At 51.8% G+C, this 19,886-nt stretch overlaps 1 pseudogene; it reads right to left on the bottom strand.

Moving 5' to 3' along the window:
• LOC140846157 (coiled-coil domain-containing protein 152 pseudogene) overlaps positions 1-16,366 on the bottom strand; it is a 53,292-nt pseudogene extending 36,926 nt beyond the window's left edge.
• Between the last annotated feature and the right edge of the window lie 3,520 nt (positions 16,367-19,886).

Genomic DNA, 19,886 nt, shown 5'->3' with positions numbered 1-19,886 from the left:
AAACAAGTACATATGTGTTAAAAGTGAGTCTCCCTTTACCATAGCCCCTGAGATTCCCTTTTCATGCACAACCACCAGTATCTGGTGTACCCTTCTAGAGACTTCTACAATTGTATGAACATATGTGAATACATACACATCCCTTTTACACAGATGATAGTTAAGTCAGAGACCTCATTCTTTCCCTTGTTTCTTGCCACCTAAAAAACCCTAATATCTTGGAGATGGGGGTTAATCCTTAACCCAGAAGGCTCGGACTACATCCCATGATCCTTGTAAGGAACAGTAATCTGTAAACCGTGGGCCAGGGATGGCAAGGGGGCTCACCATGTATCCTTCTGCCTGAAACATGTTTCTGCAACTCTGTGCAGCTGCTTCCTCACGCTTGGGTCTCAGCTTAAAGGTCACCTTCAAAGATGAGTTTCCTTATCTAAGAAATACCCACTTCCCATACCCAGGTACAGTCTCTCTCCCAGAACCTTGTATATCTTCTTCATACCACGGAGCAACGTATCCAACCAGTGTATTTGCCCGTGTACTAGCCAGAGCACCAGCGGTCCTGGTCACAGCACAGCAGTTCCGTGAAGGTCAAGGCCATGGCTGTCTCAGTCACTCTTGGGTTCCTGGCACCCTGCACACACTGCCACATAACCGATGCCCAGTGAATACTCAGTGAGTAAAGCAATGCTGTGACTTTGCAAAGCTCCTTTACTTACTTCCCAAGTGAGGGATAGATGAGGTGGTCTGAGATCGGCAGGCTAAGAATTAATCCAAATTTACTGATGGAAAAACAAGTTCGAGGAGGAAACACAAGTTGTCCGAGGCCACGCAGTGGGTCAGAGGTGGACCCAAAATTGCAGCTCAGACGTGGTGATTCAAGACCCATCTCCCTCCAGGAAGTGCCAAGTTGTGCAGATTGAAGCTCAGCTTTCAAAACACCAGTCGTTGTTTTCAAGGAGGATTCCAACTCTACAGGTAGCCACAGAGGCCAAGGTCCCCTCCCATCCTTCCCTCCAGTTAAGATCTAAAGATGTATCCAAGGCACCTTAGGAAGCAGTGAGCCCTCAAGGGACACAAACTGTCCTCTTCATGTTTGACAGTTGTCAGGGGCCTTGGGCACCAGGAAGAATCCAGGAATTTCCTTTCATACTTGCTTGGCCAAACTGGGGCAAAGAGGGCCTCTTCCTCCTCCACCGCCCCCCGACTCACCTCCGTCAGCCTGTCAGTCACTGTGAACAACTCCCTCATGTCACTGCCCCTCCCAGCACCAGGACCTACAAGCTTCAGCACGTGCCCTGTAACCACACAGCTAGGGCCGAAGCTGGGAGAAGAGGGGTGTGGCCCCAAGCGGAAATCTGCTCTTCCCTCAATGGGCCAGGCTTCCTGGGAACGGCCTTATTAGCTGACCCGTTTGGAGTCATTCCCGGCCAACTGCAGAGTTCCTCCCTCTGCTGAGCAAAGGGCCACTGCCCCAGACAGTAGCTGCTCACCTCTGACTTACATTAAGCACCTATCTTCGTGGCTGGTCCTGGTCAAACCCTGACCACCTCCATTTGGTGAACCTAAAACACAACGGCAGGATGCAAGGACGCATTTCACTGCCTCTTAGTCAGAGCTTAGTGTTCTGCTTGGCTCAGATGATTTAGCTTCCAAACCGGAATGGTTTTGAAATAAAAAAAGGTCAGGATTTCAGGCATGGATCAGGACTGTACCGAGCAAACCAGGTATAATCACTCTTACTGTGGCAACAAGCCTGCTGGTCCTAACGGCCCTGAGCACATCTCTGGCCCATCTGCCAAGAGACTCGGCCAACTGCACACCCTCACTGCCTTTCATTTGTAAAAATGTTCCGGAGCATTTTAACAACCATGTAACATCCTTGCAAACTAGCAAAACAATGACAATTTCCACTTTGAAAATGAAGACACAGGGTCAGGGTAAGAACGGTCACCAGTAGTGGCAGAAACGGGACGAGAACTCAAGTCTCCTGACTGCAGTCCAGCAAACAAACCAGTTCCTCCTCTTTCCTCCACTGCTGGCCAGGGCTGAGTTACATAACTATCAAAAGTAGAAAAGGGGGAGCCGCAAGGTGAGCTTCCACTATTCAGTAAGGAATCCTCAGCTACAGTTCCCAGTGGGCTTAACATATTTCATTCAGAAGCAGGAAAACACACTCAGAGATGCCCGTATACTCATCTTCCAAAGGTAATTCGCCAACAGACTATGTGCCCTGCACTTCTCTGATCATAGCATGTCTCATTCTGCAGTGTGGTTTGGGGGTCATACCTCCCAAAGGTGAAAATCAGGGCCATTTTCATTGCTCTTCTACTCTACCCCTTAATATAGTGCCTGGCGCTAGCAAGTGCTGGGACTCCATGAATGAGTGGATGGTGGATGGATGGGGGCAGGGAAGGAAGAGTGCAGACAGGTGCATGCATGGACATCTTCATGCATGCATGGAAGTGAGTTGGTCCCCTTGGCTGGGGGACCAGCTATATTTACAGAACTATTTAGAACTTGAGAAGGTCACAGTTAAGTTTGTCCCCTGTTCCCCCATTGATAATGCCAGTGCTACAGTACAAGAAAAATAGGGGAAGGAAACGAGCTGGAGAACATCTTAATCTAAATGCAGGAGCCTGAGCTTTGGAGAAGTAACATCTTTGAAGGCAGCTATAGGGCATGAGAAGGAGACAAGCCAATTCAGTGGATACTCAAAGGCCCTGGGAATTAGGCCAAGCCTGGAGTGGTCAAGGTGGGACACATGGGAAGCAGGAGGGGGAAAAGAAACACAAGAAAACAGAAAGAATTACGAGCTGCATCAGCTCAGGATTCTAATTCACTCTCATGAGCCACGGTGGTAATTTCATCTGTTTTATTGTTCCTCTGCACTATTAAAGCAAACCAAATACATGTTAAAGGCAGCTTCTCCAGGCCTGGAAAACCTCTTTTACGGTTGGGACATTTGCTCAGAGGCCACAAAAAAAAAGGCATCTTGGGTAGTGATGATAGTTTTGAAGGAACTCCCTCGCCCATCTTTTGTCAAACACACATCCCTGCAAATTTCACTTGCCCTGTTAGGGAGCACGACCTGTGTACCAGGGGAGACAGTCGCATCCTGGGTGTTCAGGAGTCCAGAGAGCTGGGTTCCAGTTAGAGGATTCCATATCCTCCCATGACTGTCTGCTACTCATTAGACAGGGACCCTCAGCCAAGCCTCTCAACTTTTCCGAGCCTTGGTTTCTTATCTGTTACACAAACCTGACAATGCTGCCGGTTCTCGGGCTGTGGTGAGGATGAATAGACGCTGCCATGCAGCACAAATGGCCACTTGGCCTTGAAGTACTCTGCAGATGGACACTGGTGTATAATTTGTCTATTTAGAGGGTTAAAAATCAGATACGATTTCTCTGCAAATAAATGCTTCTCAAATATTTTACATGAAAAGTTGAAAAACAAAGTCAGATCCTAGCAAATTATTATCATTTCTGGGGTCTCAAAATAACTTTAAGATAACCCAAAATTACATATTGCCTTGCTTTGTCAAGTCAGACCTACAACTCAAACTACCACCCTGCGACCTAAAAACATGAATATTTTATGTGGCAGAAAAATGTAAGGCTGGTAGAGTATTAGCCAGTGCAAATAACTGGGCCTCTGTCCATATGCAGGCCTGGGCCCGACTTAATTGCATGTCAATACAATTCCAGTCTAAAAAATTTTAAGTCAGTCCACACTTACTAGAAAGCCAGATTTTTTTCCTCCCTCCATGGCAGAAATTATTCTCAGTGTCCAGTGGCATTGCTTAGGAGAGAACTTAGCCCATTTTAGGTACTCAATACACATTTCTTGAACTGAATCCTAAATCTGAAAATCTAATAACTTGTGAAATGCTGGCTTCAACCAGCAAACTCCTCTTTGCCAACACCCTCCCAAGCCAGGTGTCTATCTCCCCAAATTTGCATTTTCTGTGGCAACACAGATGTTTCTCTGCTCATTTCTGTCACTGTGGTAAAAGCAGCCTTTTCCCAAGGAGCAGTTAAGACAATGCAGCATAGTCTCATCCAGCCAAAGACTTTTCATTGGTTCCAAGGTTCGGACAGTTTTCAAGTTCAAATTCAAGCACGGTGAAAAAAATGTGTGTTCTAAAATGGCCAACATCCAAGACAGAAAGTCAGGCAATGGAAGAAAGGATGTTAAGTGTCATGTTTCCAGAAAGGCAGCACCCAAGGTAAGCCAACCCAAGAGTAGGTACTGTTTCCGTGGACACCTGCAGCGCTTCTGCAGGGCATGGAGGTTGTTCAGAGGATGAGACCCTAGAAAGGAAGCCCTCTTAGGGCTCCATGAGCGTTAATTCCTTACAGCAGACCTGTTAGGTGAGTATTCTCATTGTCCTCATTTGCAGTTGGGGACACTGAGCTATCACAAAGCAGGCAGGTGGCAGAGCTCAAGTTCACACCCAGCTGCCTGGCTCCTAGGGCCCTGCCCTTGACTGCCATGGGCTGCCTCTGCTGTCTTTCCAGAGCTGACATTGATGACACCATATATTACTGATTGTCTAATGTGACTGGGGTGATGCCACATTAAGATCCCTTTCAGCCAAGGTCCCTTCAGCTCTCAGAGATACTCTTTAATCACCGCAGGATCTGAATATCAGTTGCCTCAACTATTGACTTCAAGGTTGGACCTGGACCCCCTGGGACAGGCTGTTTATAGTGAACTGGAGGAAACACTGCCAAAGAAACACCCACTGTGAGGACATTAGCTATGAGACCCCTGGCCTCCCGCACCTCAGGGAATGGCTGCTTCTCCAAGGGGCTGGAAGTACCTGCACTTTGCTTCTCATGGCTGGAATGGGGGCCCGTACACCTGTCTGACGGGGTATCCGTGAGGCCTGAGGAGTCAGATGAGCCTGAGAGTCCGGCCCAAGCTAGCCCAGAGCTGAGTGAAGTACAAGGCTGTTCTGCTTTTGTTTTTAATCTTCCTTGATATAGTTGAATATGCACTTATGCCTCATCCCCTGGGATAAGAAAGACAGAATCCAGGGTCACACAGGCTGGGACTGACTCTCAGCCCTGTCCCTTCCTAGCTGTGGGACCCAGGCAAGTTTCTTTCACTCTCTGAACCTCTGTTTCCTCATCTATGTAACAGGCGTGACAGTGGAACCCGCCACACAGGGTTACAGTGAGGCTTAACTGAAATGATGCATGCCAAAGAGCTTAGCATCTCGCAAGGACTCAGTAAATCATGGCCACTTATATCATTTGCTCATTTTCCATTCTCTGCTCTCCTGCACTCATTTCCATTTCATTTGCCTGTCCTTTGAGGTGGGGCCCGGGAAGGGATCAGGGGAGCTGCCCATCAGACCTGAGTCTGTGACAAGAGACCTCAAGGAACCAGTCCCAGGAGACATTAGAGACCTTATCACGTTCCACTTCCCTCTCCCACTTCACAGCTGAGGTGACCTGACCGGTGTGCTAGGCCACTGTCACAGAGCACAGCTGGGGCTGTAAGGGCCTCTTCCAGGAACCCAGAGAACCATCAGCGTCTTATTTCTAAAGAAACCACCTTTTCCTTTCAGCAAGTCCTGGGAGTTCTGTTCTGTCCCTGAGGCTGAAGCCCCGTCCTTAGGTCCTAAGGAAGGTGTGCAAAACACTGGCTGTCACCACCCAAGCCTGCCAGCTTCAAGTGATGAGCCTCCCTGGGGCTCTCAGCTGGCATGGCCCCCAGAAACACCTCCCACACACACCAGCTCCAGGGAGGGGTCGTCCCAAGTGCTGGGCCCGGAGACAGGGCTGGGCCTGCAGGGTGGAGGGCCTGGCTCGTCAGTATTTCCACTCAGCCCGCAGGCTGAAAGTGAGGCATGGGACACTCCTCAAAACCTGAGAGGTAAAGTGCATGAGGCATTAAGCTTAATTAAGCTAATCATCTGCCTGAAGTCACTCACCTTCAACCTCCAAAAAGCATCTTCAGAAAGAAACTCCCAAAGCAGCTGCAGGACTAGAGGGTACAGGTGGAGGATTAGGGAGCTGGCATCTGGAATTCCTAAGAGGACTCTGGCATGGTCTCAGGAGTCTTGGGGTGCAAAGCTAACCAACTAAATCTATACCCAAAACAGGCAAAAAAGGAGACTTCTTGGCCATTAGTCCCCTGTCAGGATCTGGGCCCGGGCTGGGAGCCGGGGGTCTCTCTGGGTTTCCCTCAGCCTATTTGACTTGGTCAGTGGAGATCTGACCAAGGGACCCTTCCTGCCCACAAACATTCCCACAGACTCCTAATTTACTTTCTCCAGCCATTTCACTGCCTACAGCAGTGGCCTCCTTCCTGCAGGGCTGAATGGACAGACAGTGGGGCTTGATTCCATGTAACCAACCAAATGACAGATGGGAAGACATATCCGTCTGGGTGGAATGGCTCTCTTTAGGAAACTACATGCAAGGAGGGTTTCACGGCTGCACAGTCCAGGTGAGAATGAGCAATCTCCTGAGATAAGGGAAAAACAAACGAAAAATCTGTTTCGCAGCTATCTAGAATCCCAAACCCCATAAAGCAGGAGTTTCAGGGCGCAGAGGTGCGAGGCCAAACCACTGTGCACAAACCCCTCCCTGTGACTGGGATGTGGGCAAAGAACCTGGAAGCTCATTCCACCACCAAGTCTGCAGAAGTCCACCCACCCACAGTACAAATCTCATTGAATCAAAACCCACTCATCCAGATTCATGAACATTTGGACATGGAATGCCTGGACCTTCCTTCGTGGTGGTTTAGAGAAGGCACACTGGTGTGCACAGCTAGGCAGAAATGTTGAGCCTCGTTGGGTCTTCCCAGTCCACTGAGCAGCACGCCCCGGAATATAAGGAGCACGCCGTAAATAATCCTATTTTGTCCATCAGAGCTGATTCTTGCTGCCAGAAGCTTGGTTTATTGGCTGTGGGCCCTGGTTTTGTATACATTCTTTACAAGTTAAGAATCAGGAAGTTCATGGATTGATGCCTGTCCTGTGCCGGAGAGGAACACAGATCCTCTGCTCTCCTACCAGGCAGCGGGCACAAGGCAAGGTGACCGACATTGAAGTCACTCCTCTTAATGACCCTGTGGGGTTGACGGTGTTAACCCAGCTGTACAAAAAGAAGAAACCCCAAGGCCCCCAAACATTACATAAGCACCCAGGGTCACTGAGCAAGTGAGTACACTGTTGGATTCGAGCACAGGTCAAAGCCTGCAAACCTGGTGCCCCCAGAAATTCAGTAATGAAGCTTCCTTTGGCCCAGTGGGCCTGCGCCCTGGCAACTGTGTGGAGATGAGCAGACTGCAGAGGGCAGAGGCCAGGGCAAGTGCACCTGAGCAGCCCACGGCCCCTGCAGTCCAGCAGGAGGTGGCAAGGGCCCAAACAAGGCAGCCACAGGATGCAAGCCTGCCCGAGGGAATGGCGAGAAAGCTAAAAGCTCGTGCAGGAATGGCGGTTTCTTCAAAGACTGAATGATCCTGGGTTCCACCCTTTCCCTAGGAGTATAGACAAGGTAAAGATGCACACTTCAAGTACACATGACCAGCTCAAGGACAGAAGGACATTTGCCTGGAAGGTTCCCAGGCACGTCCAGGAAGGGGGAGAACTGAGGAAAAGCCAGGCTGCTCGGAACTTAGCGGGTGGTGCCCGTGGGAGGAGCTGGCACGCTGCCGCGATGACCCGTCACGTGTGCATAAACACAGCCCCCACCGGAGCCTGGGAGAACAGGAGGCAGCCAGAGGCCATGATTACTAGACACTGGCGCCCAAAACTGTGAAGTGACTCAGCCACCCCGTGGGTAGTGGTGATCACCAGCGAGCAGTCAGAGCTTGCCCAGCTCACCCCCTCCGGCAGTGGTCGGCCCTTGGCTCTCTGCTGTCCTCCTCTGGGGTTGGTTTTTGACCTATGTGACCAACTCTGTGAAGCCAGGGAAGGGGTAGCTTGGTCGTTCATCCATCACTCAGTCAGCCAAACCAACACTTGAGTGTCCACTATGTGCTTGGTGTGGAGGATACAATAGTGAAAAAATACCTGTGCTGGGGAAGGTATTCCAGGCAGGGGGAACAAGCTGCATAAAGGCAGGGGTTACACAGCGGTAGGAACATAGTTAGTTGGGGTAACAGTATAGGGGCACAACTCAGTGCAGGCCCCCGTCTGTGAAGGAGGAGAGAAGAGGTGTCCCTCCCAACCTGGCCACTCCATCTGGGGGCATCCAGCTGGCTCCCAGGGGGTAGCTGCTCAGAGGACCCCCGCACCGCTGCTCCTGAGCTGAATATCCTCAAGTCAACAAGCTGACATCCTTAGGGCTTGGGTGGTGGGCAGCAGAGAAGGCAAGGATGGGGACCCTGCCGACATGGAGAAGGAGGGCCACAGGATTCATCTGCTCCCCAAGCTGTTCCGTTTGGAACGTCTTGGCTGTCACCAACTCGACTCCAGAGCATAAAGCCCTGGACGTGCCTCATCTACCTTATTACCTTAAACTACTTTTAGTCAATCAAAAACCACACCCAAAGACACCGTTCCCAGCATGCAAAGCTGTCACGAGGCCAGCAGAGGCATCGCTGACAACTCTGCCGCAGCCCCAGCACTGAGTGATATGTTGAGCCCCGAGGGGCTTGGCCAAGGAGAAAGCAGTATGTAGAAATACAAATGGAATTTTTTTCTTAGATATGTTATGGCAGGGACAGACAGGAACAGACACCTCTTCCCAAGTCATTGCCATGTTCTGACTTACCCAGTTTCAGAAGTTCCACAAGTTTCCCTGAGAGGCAGCCCCATCCCGGCAAGCCTGTGAGCGCCAGAGGCCAGGAACCAAGGCTGTGCCCTCTGACCTCCAGCTCCTTGTGCAGAGGTGGCACCAAGGATCTTCTGCTGGATAAAATCAAGAAGAGAATAAATGCTGGAAGGAAGGAGTGACAAGTGACTTACTGGGCGGGGGTGTGCTCAGGAATGGGGACTGGTGAGGGGGAACAGAGCTGGAGTGGTGAAGGTACCACTAATGCCAGCAGTTCAGCCTCAGTTTCCCCAGCATCCCATCCTCCCTCCGGCTGTTCTGGACCCTAATGACTAATAAAGGGCAAGGGTACGCAGACGCCAGCGCAGCACATTAGCACCCTGCCTGTGCACGGTGGAAGAAAGGGGAGCAACAGGTGGTCTGGCAGAGCAAACCTTCAGAGGCTCCCCAACCAGAATCGGGTGGAAAGGGGGTATCCCTAAGGGTCATCAGGCCTGGGAATCCCAGCCAGTCAGCCTGGCAGGGCTTTGCACAGCCAAATTATCACACAGTGCATCCCAAATGAGAAGTAAGCATGATGTCAGGTGTGAGCCCTTCTGACCATCCCTATGTAATAGGGGCCTTTCCCAAGCCCAGGGGCCTCTGGGACCCTGGATCTAAGAGCTACATTAGCACTATGACAGCAACTCCACCAGATCTTCTCCCTCTCGCCCCGGACCTCACCTGGAGCCAGCTGTCCCGAGGGCACCACCTCCCCATGGCCCTCTTGCACAGAGACCACGCCTTCTTGCTGTTTGGGCAGGTGGCTCCAGGCTGTCTTCACTGCACAGCTGCTTCAGCTCAGACACCTGCAGCCCCTGAGGATCCTGCCCAGCAGAGGCTTCTGAGTCCAGCCCTCCTCTCCTTGCAGAGGTCATCTGCCACCTCTTTCACAGCCCTCCATTTGCAGCCCCCTGGCCTCCCCCTGGGACACTCAGGCTGGCCCCAGTCCCTGTGAATGCCATCAGGTCCTTGATCTCCTTCACCCACAGGACACTCCAGCCATCCTCACCCACGACCATACCCTGCCCGTCATCCCCCTGACTCGCACCATCTTCCAGATCTCCACTTAGAGAGCCCACGTGCTGACCACATGCCCCCGGCTCTCTAGCCTGCTGTATCCTTCACCTTCATGGGGGACCCCTGACTCTGGAGCCACTCCTGACCTGGACCCTGCCACCAAACCCCTCTGGTGAACCCCGTGGCCTCCTAGTGAGGTGCCCGTGGTCCTCCCTCCTACACCAGCACCCCAGCTGCTCTTCCAACTATCCACTCTCAAACCACCCACACCCCCCTTCCTGCGAGCTGCAGAACTCTCCCAGCTTCATAGAGAAAACTTCCAGTTTTTCATTCAACAATTATTCAATATTCAATATATGTGCAGGTCACTCTCCGAGGCAGGGGATACAGCAGTGAACACAACAGCAAAAGCCCTTGTCCTCTTGGAGGTTATAGCCAAATGGGGACGCAAACAATAAAAACCTAAGCACATGAAACAAGTAGTGTGTGACAAGTGCTGAGGGAAGTGCTGGGACTGAGGACAGAAACTCATCGACAGGTGCCGCCTTCATGCCTGCCCCCTGGGAGGGCACTGCCCAGTGCCCATGGCCTCCTCATGCCCCCCGAACTCTGTAGCCGGAGGCCAGTACCACCCCTGGGCTCGGGAGGGCTCTCCATCGGCTCCTCTCTTGTACGGCTCTCCCAGCCCTCCAGCCTCCCTGCCTCCTTCCCCTAGACAGGCTCAGGCCAGGCTCGCTCATCAGGAAACCAAAGACTCGACCCTCCCCCTCCCCCGCTCTTCACCTCCTCCCAGCCCTGCACCCTCTCTCCTCCCCCCACAGCTGGGCACCTCTGAGAGTTGCCTACAACCACTGCCCCCTCCACTTCAACGCTGCCCCTCAGACGGCTCTTGCCTAGGTCACTGACAGCCCCTGTGGTCACATCTGAACCTCTTCTGATCCCTCGGCGCATTTGCCCTGGACCGTCCAGCTCCGTTGCAGGAGCACCGCTGAGAAGGGTGTCTTGCTCTCCAGTCAGGCCTCCTGCCCCTGCTGCTCGCTAGCCTCTAACACCCCCCCTGCAGAGCCGGGCTAACACAGGCGCTGGGCTCGTCGGGTTGCCTTAGGCTGATAGCTGGTCAGGGGTGCCCAGTGCCTCCTGGCCTGCAGTGATAGTTGTCGTCTCTATAGTCACAAGACCACCAAGCTTTGGGCACCACGGGAGGAAGCTGAGAAACAAATGGAGAGAAAGGCTATCTGATTTGCATGTTAAAGGAGCAGCTCTTTCATTAATAACTCAAGGAAACTGGAACAGTGCTGACGAGAGAGCCGCTGGGAAAATGCCAAACCAGAAGGTAGAACTCCAGAAAGGTGGAAAGGGTGGAGCCCACCCTCGTGGAGGCCACAGGCCCTGGCAGGAAGGAGAGAGGAAGGTGGTCCCCTACTGAGAAGGGCCAGCCCTGCAGCCGCCTCCTCTTCCCGCCTTCCCTGCCCACCCGGCCCTGGTGTGCCCTGTGCCACTCTCCAGTCCACACTTGTAGCACTGAACTTGCCCCTTTTCTCTTCTTCTCACTTGGACTTGTCTTCCCTCCTCCTGGGCATCAGTGGTTTCCTGATTCTGGCTTCCTGGTTGTCTGGATCCCAGCCCTAAGAACAAGTCCTGAGCTCTTAAGTCCACGGTCAGAGGAGGACGGTAGCAAGTAGCCCTACCCTGGAGGGTTAGTTCTGAATTGTCCTGGGAATCCGTCCAGAGGCCTATTAATGACCTGCTCCTTCAGCCCTCTCAGCAATGTCATAGGACCTCATTCCCTGCATCAAATCTCCTCTTGCCCAAAGTCAGTAACTTGGTTTCTATTTCCAGCATTGAATCCCAACCACTATACATGCATCTGGCAGTACTCTCTGAGCTTTAAACACATTAGCTCATTTAATCCCCAAAACAGTCTTACAAGGTTATGTGTGACCTTGGGCAAGTCACTTGCTCTTGGCATGCTCCAGTTTCCCCATTCGAAAACTGGGGTTAATAATAGACCAGCACCAGTGTGCTAGCAACTGTGCTCAGAGCTTTTAAAAGCATTATTCCCTCACAACAGACCTACTATCAGCTCTTCCCTCAAAAGAGGACTGAGTCATAGAGATGCTAAGTAATTCTCAGAAACTCACACAGCTGTTAAGTGGCAGAGCTGGATGTCATCCCACTGCCAAGTGCACCCCCAACCACTACACTGCACTGCACTGATGGGGGCAGACTGTCACCCTGTCTCCCGGAGGCTGCCACGTGGGCACGTCTTTTCAGAGCTTCCACTGGGCAGGGGGAGGAGCAGGGCACAGGGCAGAGAGCGGGAACACGGGAACTGCTGGGGTGGGCATTCTTTCACGGTGATAGTGCAACAGATTCGGGCAAGACACTCAGGTGGGTCAGGCCAGGTAAAATCGGGGCAGGAAGCTCTGCTTGCTTAGCAGTTGATAACGGAAGAGAAAATTCTCCCAGTCCTTAGAGAATGTGGAGGATGGTGCATGGGGATTATGGGTAAGAAGGGGCTGGCACCCACTCACCCCTTAACTCCACACCTAAGCATGTCAGCTCACCAGATTCCTCACAGCCGTGAGTTCTGGGCTGATGGGCCTCGAAGGAGACCTCCAGATGGTGAGGTGAGAGGAGGAGCCGAGGTATTTGACTTTGAGGGCTGCAGGGCCTGACTCCTTGGGCCAAACCTAAGGCTCCTCTGGACAGGGGGAGGGAGCATGGCTTTGCGGAGGAGCCCTTGCTAATCCTCCTGCTCCTTGCAGAGGCTTTTCCTTGGCTGCACAGCCCGTGAGTGAAGTCATGTGTCTTTGTTCATAAGTTCAACAACTGTAATTTTCAGGGACTTAATTACCTTCATACTTTGATCTGGGTAGTTTCATCTCTATGGTTACCAGCTGAGTATAAACAGTTATCACTTGTCTCTTTTACATAAAATATTCTTTGAAAAATACCCCTAGGGCTCCAATCATGGAAATCAAATGCACAGAATGTTCAGAGAAGCTTTTTACAATTTTTATGTGCAATGTGTCTCCACACAAAAACAGATAAAATTGGGTAACCATTTGGCTATAAATAATAATGCAGGGATTGTTGCAGCTTGATCTTTCAGCCCTAGCCTCCAGTAAGCACATCAGACATCCTAAGAGAGACACGTCTGGCGAGGGTGAGGGCTTGGCTGAGTGACAGGCAGCGGGGAGCAGTGCCCAGAAAAACAGTGTCCAGCCCCTGACAATGTTCATTGTGTGGACACTGGAGTCAGTGGGGATGGGGGGACTGTGGCTTAGAGGGACCATTCAGGTACGTGATCAGCTGGTCCCTGTGCTCACCAATCAGACCTGCCAGGGACCTTATGCTGATGCCTGTGTGAACAGATGCAACCACGTCGAATGAATGAATGGAGATGAGATGATGAAAGCTAACATTTACAGAGAATATTTACTATGTGCCAGTCCCCGTGTGTTTTATAAATATTTCCTCATAGAATCTTCCCAATATCGCCATGAGGTAGACATTATTATTATTATTATACCAAATTTCAGATGAGAAAACAGAAGTTCAGAGAGGTCACACAGCTACGAAGGGCAAGTGCCAGGATGTATGCCAAGCACATCTCCATCCAAAGCCCCTGCTTTCACCACCCCTTCCTCTGCTGCCATCACACAGTAGGCCCGGGAAGATGTATGTCACAGGTCCCCAAAACTCTGAAGTTCTCAGGGTGAGGGACCTGACAGCTTTTCTAACTTGCTTGCCAGGAGGAAGCTTCCTGGTAGGGTGACCCTCATGGGAGGATACTCCTGGCCACCAGAAGCATTCAACCACTGAAATCCCCGGTCAGCAGTGTTAGCCCTCTGGTATCTCCATGACTCTGGTGGGCACTGTCTGTCAGCTGGGAGCCTTCCCATCCAGGGAGGGGCCCCCAGCAGCTCTCATCTCCAAGAGCCCATGAGGTTCAGCAGGGTCACCATGTCATACAACCACTCACAGTGGGAATGAGGCCCAGCAGACCTAACACAGCACCCAGCCCTGCCCATAAAATCTTGTCTCCAAATGGAGCAGGTGACAGGGACGACACAGGGTGGAGCCAGGCGAGACAATGAGAGGGCTCACCAGAGCCTTCACCAGGGACTGCTTGGAAGGAGGGCCGAAGACACTACAGACCCCCAAGGCCAAGGCCCAGTGCCTGAGGCTGGAAGTTGATAGAACAAGGTTCAGACTCCTTGACTGAAGTCCCAGTGCCCTTCCCCTCTCTGTAACTCAGTGTCCTTATCTCTGAAGTGGGAATAATTACTGAGCCTTCTGTCTAACAGGAAGGCAAAGAGGTTCATCTGAAATCATGTGTGATGTGCTCTTTACCCTGCAAAATGCTCCCCACACGAGAGATTTCAGCACCCCCCAAACAGTGGCCCCCCGAAGAGATCAGCTGCCACTGGTGGTATCCACTCACTCCCTTCCACTAACCCCTCCAGTGGTTAGTGATGCCATCCTTATTGTCTACATGCTTGGCTTTTACTCTTACCCTTGTAGGCCTGACTCTGAGAAGAGCAATTGAGTTTCTTTCAACCATGACCTCCCCGTACACAGTCCCTTACCATGTGCCCGGCACTGGGGTAAGTGCTATTAATACTATCTCATATAATCCTCAAAGTCATCCTACAAGGGTTCCGAATGCTCCCCATTTCACAGATTAGGAAACTGAGATCAAAGAGGTTAAGGGACCCACCCAAAGTCACACGGTAGAGCTGGACAGTAGAGTGCAGCATTTGAGTCCAGTGTTGTCTAGCTTCCAAACCCCAGACCTTCCCACTACATCATGCAGCCTCATGCCACGCTCTGGACTGTAACAGTGTTTGGGGATCCGAGATGTGTCAGGTTTCACCAAGCATCTTGCTTTATCCAAGTCTCCCCAGCTGAAGCCACTTTCTCCCTAGGGAAATTTAAATAAAGAGCAGTTGTGCAACTAAACAGATGTCTATCTGAGCAAATATTGAAGTATAAAAAGAGCTGGGTTTTTCAGACTCAAGTCCTCTGAAACCAGGTACAAAGTCACTGTGGCAACCTCTCTACTTCCTCATCCACTGAAGTCACAGTGTTTGAGGGATTCTCTTCTGCCCTGGAGAGAGCCCTGTGTTCCCCACTGGGGCCACCCTTCTAGGGAAGTGTTCATTCACTCGATAATTATTTATTAAGCCCTTACTGTGTTCCAGTCACTGTGCCAGGCAAGCAAGACAGATGCCATCCCTGCAGTCACTGAGCTCACAGCCTGGTCCAGCGAGAACCGGGGGCGGCTGGGACCACAAGCTCTCAAGTTAAACTCCAGCATTTCACCCAGGCCCCCAACCAGAAAGAACACCCACTTCCCCATTAATGATTCCTTCCACTTTCAGAACATTGCAGAATAATTAACATAGTTTGTTAATTATTATAACTGAAGCTATGATCAGACTTCCAAGGTGCACTGGTCTTATCTCCAAGATCTAAAATCTGGGTATGAGGAGACAGATATTCAACCCAGGGACAGAATATTCGGAGGGAGGACTACCCCTCCAAGCCCTGGGTGTAATTCCCATGGGAATGGGCCACTGCAATGGTTTTAGGTCAGCTGACCTGAAAGGGACCTTGGGATGCCGTCCTCAGTCTGCCACTTGGGGCACCCCTTGGAGCTCCGCATCTGCTCCCAGAAATTGCAGATGCTGCTTAATCAAACGGAATTGCTTCTGCAGATCAATCAAAGCCCTCCTTTTCCTTTTCTATCCTGAATAGGATGTGCCGAGGTTAGAAGTAATACATACCTGTCGAGTGTTGACGGAAGGTTAGGACACGTGGGTTGTGACTGAGGTTAACCCTCAGGATGAGAGCTGCAGTCAGGCCCACTGGTCAACCAGCACCTCCCCGAGGGCCTGCTGCGCACTCCACCCTGGGAAGCCCAAGCCTGAGAAGCCCTGGCCTCCAACCCAGCTATGGAGGCCGCTGAGGACTACATCAGCCCTGACCAGGAGAGGAGGGAGCTGGCCCATCAGAAACGAGGAGGAGGAAAGTCCTTGGAACTGAGCCCCTGACCTGGTGCCCAGCTGGGTTCTGGCGGGGGGCGGGGTCCCCTTGACTGCTGCTAGGGCTCCATGGCCTTGGATGAGGCGCAGGGGATCACAGACATTCCAGTCGGTAACAGAACAGCCTGCCAGGCGCCTCTCCCTCCCTCCCACCCCGCCCTGCCCCCTGAGGCTTCTGCCAGAAGGCACTGGTGCCTGTGGCCTCTCAGAGCTTTGGGAGGCCCCGAATGTCTGTCTGTTCTCCACTCCCCGTACCTGGGAACTGGCCCCTCCCCAAATTCCCAGTATCCTCATCCTACCTCCCTGCTTCCCAGGGCCATGGTTAGACTATTTCAGGGCACACGTGTGTTCTCTCTCTCTCTCTCTCTCTCTCACACACACACACACACACTCACTCACTCACTCTGTCTTTCCCGGCTTGTCTTCCTCTTCCTCTCACGGTACATCACACCCTGTCCCTGCTCCTGTGACCTTAGCAAGTCCCTTCTCTGCTCTGGGCTTCAGCTTCTCCTCTCAGTGTGTGTGTGGAGTGTGCGCATGTGCGCGGGGGTGGCGGGGGCGGGGAGGGAGGGTTCAGAATCCCTCCCATGCAGGGTGGCGCCAAAACAGCTGATGGTCTTTATTTGCAGTCAGCAAAAACTGGAACCAATGTCTAGCTACAGGTGAATGGATAAACAAACTGTGGTCTGTCCATACAATGGGATACTACTCAGCAGTGAAAGGAATGAAATACTGATACGTGCAACACGAATGAATTTGAAAATGATTATGTAACATATGCTCAAAATAATTAAAAGAAGCCAGACAGGAAAGAGCATATACTATATAATTTTATGTATATAAACCTCTTAAAAACACAAAGTAAAGTATACTGACAGAAAGCAGACCTGTTTGCCTGGAAGACGGGAGGGAGGGGTAGAGGGTCAGAGGAGGAATTATAAGGGGCAGAGACTCTGGGTTGATGGATATGGCCACTATTTTGATTGTGGAGATGGTTTCACAGGCATAAGCATATGTCAAACCTACCAACTTGTATGCTTTAAGTACTTGCAGTTTACTGTGTATCAATTATATCTCAGTAAACCTACATAAAAGGGAAAAATGGCTACAGGGCACTATGTGGCTCTCCAGTGGGTTGACATGCTTGTCAGGGGAGGCCATGCCTTTACCCAGAGGAGCGCAGTCTAATAGAATACCAGGCACTGTGTAGGGTGGGGGGCTGGGATCTGAGGACAAGGACCCCCTGCCAAGCATCAGGGAAGGCTGGGGGCAGGAGCAAGCCTGTAATAGCACACGGGCCTTGGAGTCAAGGAGATATGAGCTCACAGCCCAGCTCTGCCCAGATGCTGGGTGACTTTGGAAAGTCCATTTATTCTCTCTGTCAATGGGGAATGTGCTGCACATTAATCTGGGTTAAGAATTCAGACACTGTATCTGTGAAGCACCAGGGCCCTAGGCCCGGCACATAGTAGGCCTGCAGCAAATGCCCTCTGTGGGCTGTCCCACCTGGGGGCCATGGAATGTCTGAATCTGAAGTCCCACAAGGCCAGGCTATGGTCTTTCCTATAAGTCCTCCCATCTCTTTCCAGGATGGGAGCAGGGCAGCCCCAGCGCAGATGTGGAGGTGGGAGGGGCGGGGGGGCGGCCAGCAGCAGCCCTGGAAACACTCACACTTCACAGTCCCCCAGCACGGTCTGTGTTCTCCACTAGCCCAGGCCCTCAGCCCCCTGAGAAGCCCTGAGCTTAGGGGAACCAGCTGCTTCCATTAAACAAAGAAATCTACCAATAAAGGGTGACTGTGAGGGGATTGTGGTGCATTTGTGAGGGCTCCAAGCAGTTTCACAGACCCAGACATGGAGCAAAGGCATTCAGGGACCACGGAGGAGTGCCCAGGCCACAGGCAGGGATGGCGTGGGGAAGGCCCCTTGTCCAGCTCCTCAGCCCTCTCCAGTGGCAGGCTGGCCCGGGCGCAGGTCGGTGGGGATGAGGGGTGGACAAGAGGTCCAGCCCGAGGAGCACTTCCTGGAGCTCTTCCATGTTAGAAGCCTTACCCCAGGGACAGACTTGCCCTTAAAAGCAGTTTATCTTGCCATGGATGTGGGATGGGTACATACATGCCCCGGATAAGGACACCATAAATCTCAACTGCCCAGGAACTCCCAGAAATGCAGCCCCTTTCTCTGCCTCTCACAAAGCAGATCAGGAAAAACCAACAGACTGGGCTGAAAATCCATCTAGAAAAACTTCCTTTTTTGTAACACACAAGACACCAGAGTTCCAAATACACGAGTGTATGTCAGCCAACAAATCCCAAAATACAACCACCAAATGGCTGTGCTGCCTTCGCAAGACCCAAGTACCCAAGGATGTCACTAGTAGAGAACAGAAACCAAATTTTGATAAACCCACATTTCAGTGCTTCAGGCCTCGAGCTTATTGGCTTTGGGGAATTGACCTGGGCCCCTGTGGGCTGAACCCAGTGCCTGCTGTGTGGAAGGGCCCACCCCTGAGCCCACCATTAACCCCTGTCCTGCTGCATGACTTCTGCCTGGGCAGGCGGTGACACAAGCTCTCTCTTCCCGGCATTATGGACCCCGCCGCTGTGCGAAATGGGGGAGCAAGCCTTCCACGGGTCTCCAGCCCACTTCAGGTGTGAAACGGAGAGAAGTTGTGAGAAGCCCAAAGTAAAACCACTAAGCTAGGAATTGTTCATATTTCAGAAAGTCCGTATTTCACTCAGGGTCCTCTTGAGCCTCCCTAGGCCATTTAAAGTGGGGATTAGACAGGGTGGAGAGTCGTAAGATAATGTGTATGGAAGACAGACAAGTCCACACGGATTATACAGTATGATCGTGATTCAAAGGCACAGCCAGCCACTGGCTCTAGGTAGGGTGGAAGATTCCATGGTGCACTTTTTTCTCTTCACGGCAGCTGTTATTATTTTCAGAATAGTGTAGCTATTTCGTTGGAGCTTTTTTTTTTTTAAAGAAATAGGAAAATGGGACTTGAAAAGGCATCAAACAGACCTAAGCACCAAATGTGATTCTCCAGTCACAGGAATTGTAAGTACCTGACACCAGCTTCCAAGGGTCTCTGCAAGGCCTCGTGCTGCCCACAAGCCTCCTGCTTACGTTCTACACGCTGATTGAAGTAGCTACTCCCTGACACACCGTCCACGACTCTTTCTGGCCTCCAGGCCTTGACCTCTGCTGTTCTGGCCCTGTGGCTCCCCCTTCCTTCGACTCTTGGCTACCCGTGTACAACATCCCTTTAACTTCCCAAGGGCCATTTCAGGGCTCCCTGCTCCATGAAAGCTCCCTGACCCCTCCCTGAATGGGACTGTCCCACACCACCCTCTGAAACCCCAGAACTCAGGCCCAGAACCCATTTAAAGGATTCTTCCTAGCCTGCTGGCCTCTGCTCGCCTCCACTGCAGACATTCTGGGGGAGCTGCTAGCACTCCTCCACCGCAGGCATCCCTGCAGCCCCTGCAGCCCGGATGCAGAGCGGGCGCTCAGCAAGTGTTCACCTTGATGTCTTCAAAGGACTGTGCACATCAGAATAAAATAAATCCCTTATTTCAGGCCAAGGAGGGCCACTTGGGCAAACAGACTTTTTACCCTGATCCAAAGTGATTTCCACATGTGTTAGTTCTTTTTCCTCTACAGGATAAACAAAGTCTTTTTGTGATATGTCAAAGACATCGTTAAATAGCTGCTCCAAAAAATGTGTCTTCAAAGACACAAATTCAGGAAAAGCTTGTAAAACACTTTGGCTGGTCCTGCTGAAGCAGTGGCAGCGAGCACTCTAGGCCCTCAAGCCCTGCCCTCTAGAGCCCTTTGATGCTGGGCCTCCCGGCCACCACCCACTGGGGCAGCCCTGCCTTCTTGCCAGGGCCAGGACCTGGGTCCAGGTCTCTGCCTGCACAAATGGGAGGCATCTCCCTTTGCAGAGGGCCCTTCCCTGTGCCTCAAGCACAAAAGCCGCCGCTCCCTCTTTCCCTCTGTCCCCCTGCCCCCAGCATCCACATCTGGTT

Source organism: Manis javanica, chromosome 14, assembly GCF_040802235.1.
Source record: "Manis javanica isolate MJ-LG chromosome 14, MJ_LKY, whole genome shotgun sequence".
Taxonomy (NCBI): domain Eukaryota; kingdom Metazoa; phylum Chordata; class Mammalia; order Pholidota; family Manidae; genus Manis; species Manis javanica.
The sequence above is the reverse complement of the archived record's forward strand: the minus strand, read 5'-3'. Positions and strand labels throughout refer to the sequence as shown.